This window comes from Dama dama, chromosome 29, assembly GCF_033118175.1.
Source record: "Dama dama isolate Ldn47 chromosome 29, ASM3311817v1, whole genome shotgun sequence".
Lineage (NCBI taxonomy): Eukaryota > Metazoa > Chordata > Mammalia > Artiodactyla > Cervidae > Dama > Dama dama.
Window position 1 is genome coordinate 37958536 of NC_083709.1, and position 5709 is coordinate 37964244.

Genomic DNA, 5709 nt, shown 5'->3' on the forward strand with positions numbered 1-5709 from the left:
CATTTCACCTGTGAGAAGTCAAAGCAGAGTTACGTGGGTTTTTGAGACAAAGGGCTACATATCAAAGTAATATATTGACAGTCTGCATAGTCCTACAAGGTGAGTAGTGGGTTATTGTGACCCCTTATCATGTATGGATGTGAGAGTTGGACTGTGAAGAAAGCTGAGCACCAAAGAATAGATGCTTTTGAACTGTGGTGTTGGAGAAGACTCTTGAGAGTCCCTTGGACTGCAAGGAGATCCACCCAGTCCATCCTAAAGCAGATCAGTCCTGGGTGCTCATTGGAAGGACTGATGCTGAAGCTGAAACTCCAATACTACCTCATGCAAAGAGTTGACTCATTGGAAAAGACCCTGATGCTGGGATGGATTGGGGGCAGGAAGAGAAGGGGGCGACAGAGGATGAGATGGCTGGATGGCATCACTGACTTGATGGACATGCGTTTGAGTAAACTCCGGGAGTTTGTGATGGACAGGGAGGCCTGGCGTGCTGTGATTCATGGGGTCGCAAAGAGTCGGACACGACTGAGCGACTGAACTGAACTGAACTGAACTGAACTGAACAGGATTGAGAAAGGAACATTATCTCCAAAGGAGTTACCCTGCTGGTGTCAGGAGGAAATAGCTTTTGTTTTTGTTGAGTAGACTTTCCTGTGTCTTCTAAGGGGGATCTAGTTAATGTATAACACAGATACACATTGTACAATAAGGGGATGCTCAAATGGACAGAGAGAGGATTTCATGTGTAAAGGTTTTTCTTGTTCTGCCTTAAAATGATTTTATTTCATCCTGTCTCAATGTACTTTTCTCTCTGCTGCTGCTGCTGCTGCTAAGTCACTTCAGTCGTGTCCGACTCTGTGCGACCCCATAGGCGGCAGCCCACCAGGCTCCACCATCCCTGGGATTCTCCAGGCAAGAACACTGGAGTGGGTTGCCATTTCCTTCTCCAATGCTTGAAAGTGAAAAGTGAAAGTGAAGTCACTCAGTTGTGTCTGACTCTTAGTGACCCCATGGATTGCAGCCTACCAGGCTCCTCCATCCATGGGATTTTCCAGGCAAGAGTATTTGAGTGGGCTGCCATTGCCTTCTCCAACTTTCCTCTCTACTCCACCTGTAATCCATATATTATCTGATTCCCCTTTACTCCTTAGAGATACAGACTTGAACACCACCATTTCCACAGTCTTTGGAAGTCTAAGTTCTCTCAGAAATTTTTACAAATTCTCAGGGACCTTTTTTTAAAAAACACTTTTTTTGGGAAACTATAATGTAGTTATGGTCTAATCACATGTAGAATCTACCATATATTTTATTTGAAGATAGGTCCTACATGAGGGCTTCCCTCATAGCTCAGTCAGTAAAGAATCTGCCTGCAATGCAGGAGACCTGGGTTCGATTCCTGGGTCGGGAAGATCCCCTGGAGAAGGAAATGGCAACCCACTCCAGTACCCTTGCCTGGAAAATCCCATGGACAGAGGAACCTGGCGGGCTACAGTCCGTGGGGTCGCAAGAGTCAGACATGACTTAGCGACTAAACCACCACCACCTACACACATTAAATTTATAAGGATCTTGTATTCACCTTAATAATAGCTCTTACTGATTTCCTGATCAAAGTCTCTTTCTTCTCACTATAGCAGCAAGCATCTCCAATTCTCCCCACCTCTCCAAACTTTTCCATTCTCTGCATTTGTTTTGAACTTAGAAAGACAAAATACTTTCTTCCAAAATATTGAACTTCTCAAGGATTTAGATCTTGTTGCATTTCTCTCTCTGGGTTGGGGATAAAAGTAAATATTTGCAGGTTGTGCAAAGAACTAAGAATGGATTCCTTGATACAGATGGAGAAATGTCAAGGATTCATTCAGTTCTTTCTAGAAGAAGGTGGAATGCATATATACAAATAAAAATATTTATTGAGAAAAGTGGGGACTTCTGGCAAGTCTACATTTCCTTTTCCATATGTTTTCTAACTCTGTTAGCTTGCAGACTCAGTTTTGCAGTGAAGCGCATCCACCCAGATTCCATCAAATGCTAGCCATTCTGAGTGCCCGCAAACTCCAGTTAATATGGGAAATTGTATGGGATGGGAGAGACTCTGGATATCTCTCATTCAGGAGTTCATTTGGTGTATCTTTGTTTTGTTTTTCTTTCTTTCTTTCTTGTTTAAAGAATTTCTTCCTGGATGATAAAACAGTTAGGAGACTACAAGCTCCTGGAAGCAATGAAACCCAGTATATCATGAAAAGGACTGTGAGCTAAGATCACATCCATCATCACAAGTAAAAGGTTTTCAATACTCTCTGTGTAATTCCTTCTGTGTATTTACACACACAACTCAGTTTTATGGTATCTAGAGATTGAATTACAATCCTTGGATACATGCTTAAGAGTTTTTGTTGTTGTCTCTATCAGAAAGAAATTTTTAGAGCCTGTGGGTCATGAATTACAGATTTAATAAGTGTCACTAGTGATTCTTTCCATTTGTTTGTGTGCAGAAATGACTCTGACTAAACAGATTTTTTTTCAACTTCTTTATATTTGTTGAAATAGGCAATTGTTCCTAATTTAACTACAAGAAGAATAATTTCATTTGTATTGCATGAAAAATACTGGTTTCTAGTTTTATTATAGCATGTTTCCCAATAAAAATTATTAAAACATGTAGATAATGCTTGCCAGTGGTAATTCAATAAGTTAGAAAATAATTAGGATTATCCTTAAGCTAGGATCTCTAAGTGTATTGAGCAGTTTTGGAGGCTGCTCTGCTATACCGTTACCTTATGTAATACCAGAAGCTATCTAGCACATCGTAGGTGTCATAATACATTTGTGGTGTAGAAAAGAGTTTGTGCACAATTGTGTGAGAGGATAACCTAAACGGTAGTAAAAAGCTCAGAGAGTTAGCACAGAAATTGTATTAAACTTTTCCAGGGATTCTTCTACTGATGGCATTAAAAGAAGCAAAAGAGGAGGAAACCTGTAAGCAAAACAAACCAAAAGAATTCCTCCAAAGAAAGAACAAAAATCACCCCATATATCCCCAGCTGCAAAGGGGAATAAGCCATCTGTTGGGTTCTGGCCACAAGTTTTCCACTTCTGCCTCTGTGGTCATGTCACCTGCCCCTCTTCTGTGTCTCTTCTTTTGCCTCCCTCTTGTAAGAACATTCATGGTTGCATTTAGGATTCATCCGGATAATCTAAATAATCCATTTCAAAATTCTGAATTGACCCACACTTGCAAAGTCTCTGTTGCCATAGAAGGTAACATTCACAGACTGCAGGAATGATGATGTGGATATTTTTGTGGGTCTTTATTTGGCCAACCCCACCTCTCTATCTTTGTTCTCTTCTTGAACACTAACTAGTTGGACTGACTCTTGACTTACCTTCTCTCTCCTATTTTCCTCAGATGTCTTTGTGTTCTATCTTCTGTCTGTCTTCTCAATTATATTTTCTGAAACATCTTTTGAAATTTTAGCTTCTCCGGTCAAGTATTTAATTTCCAAACATTACTTCTTTCTTTCTTAATACTCTTTAAAATATAGCATTGTGTTCTCGTTTCATGGATATAATATTTCCTCAAATGTGTTGTGGCTCTTAGCTATCGGTTTCATTCATATTTAAGAAAGAGGCATCTCAAGGTCATTTCTGTCTAAAGTTTGTTGACAGGCAAGAATGTGCTAAGACTTCGTGGGTAGTTACTTTTTACTCAGCTGATAATTTTCCCTAGAGAAGAGACCTATATCACACATATAAGTTTTCATCTGCTTTGTAAGTCAATTGTCATTTGTCCATTTGTTTGTCAACTTCCAGATTTTGTATTCATCTCTCATCTGGTATTGTCATCTTTAAAAGAGTGAGAAAAATTCACGTAACATCAAAGTAAACATTTAAATGTGGATAATTCAGTGCATTTTGTACCCTAACAATGTTGTGCAATCACCACATCCATCTAGTTCCAAAATATTTTTATGATCCCTCAAAGAAACTCCATACCAGTTCAACAGTCACTCTTCATTCCTCCCTACCCACCAGACCTTGGCAACCACCAATCTGCTTCTGGTAACTGTACCTTTTCTGAGTATTTCATATAAATGGAATCATAAAATATATGACTTCTGTGACTGCCTCCTTTCACTGAGAGTTAAATTTTCAAGGGTCACCCACTTTGTAGCATGGGTTAGCATTTCATTTATTTTTATTGCTGAATAATATTCAATTGCATGAATATGACCCATTTTGTTTATCCATTCATCAGCTGATGGGCTCATCTTCTGTTGTCTTACTATTCTGTTTGGCTGAGTGGATTTGTGCCACTTTATACTTTTACTGATGATTTTTTAGAATTTGGAAAAGAAGCAGAAAAAAATACATGTTTACAATCTGCCGTATTTAACCCAAAGTTATGCCACTGTTTTAAACTGACCATGCAGATATATTGTGCTTCTCTTGACTAATACATAACTAAAAAATTGGGCTTGTACAAAACAAATTGGAATGGGCATTGTTCACTAACAGACCACAATTAGAATAATGTTATTCCTTATCAAAAATTTGTATTCATATTCTTTAATATGCTAGAGTTGGCTTTTCAAATAGCTCCTTAAAATAGTTTATTCTTATTTTTTTGTTTTTACTTTTTAGTTACATGTAGTTATACATTATGTCATCATTAACTCTTAAATTAGAGGATTGGCTCTAAAATTGGTTCAAGAAACTTCACTGACTGGAGGAATGAGAGACTAATTTAACTGCCCCACTCACCTTCCAGCATAATTCTGGGTCATAATGGATTCTCCATAGAAACTGTTAGATTTGTTTAATTGGAAATATGACAGACAATGACTTAAAAGATTTTGTATATATTGAGTCTTTTATAATTCATTGTCAAAACAATATGATAACAATAATAATGAAAATCAAATAATCATAAATCAGCCGCAGTCTCTCAATTACAACAAATTAGGAGTTTTTAATGCTGTCATCTGTGGGTGTGTGTGCTCGGTAACTCAGTTGTGTCTGACTCATTGTGACCCCATGGACTGTGGCCCACCAGGCTCCTTTGCCCACGGAATTTTCCAGGCAAGAATACTGGAGTGGGTTGCCATTTCCTATGCCAAGAGATAGTCCTGACTTAGGGATCGAACTTGTATCTTTTGTTCTTCCTGTATTGATAGGTGAATTCCTTACCACTGTGCCATTTGGGAAGCCCAGTGCTCCCATCTAGTTCTTATTTATTGACATCCCTAATGCTTGCATAGTTATAATCATTTAGGTAGATTACAATTCAATATTCTGTTTTATTTCATATATATATCATAAGCATTTGTTTTTATTGCTTTAAAAATCTTCATAATCACCACTTAGTGGCTGAATTGCATTTCATTATATTGGCATACCTAACGTACTTATTCATTCTCCTAAGATTAGGTATTTGGGCTGTTATTAGTTCTGTTGAATAACTGTGAGACTTGAATGGAGGTAGTTAATACACAATTAGAAGGAAAGTGGTTCTACTTATAGATCTTAGGCTTTGTCTCAGACAAGCCTGGGTTCTGTTATTTTGGTTCAGTCACTAGCTTTTATTTATTTTTTAAGTACAGTACTCAGTTGAGATCCCTTTTATATACAGTGAAACGCACAAATATAAAATACATAGCAATGAGCTTTTAGATATGTTTATACCTCTGTGACCACATACACCAC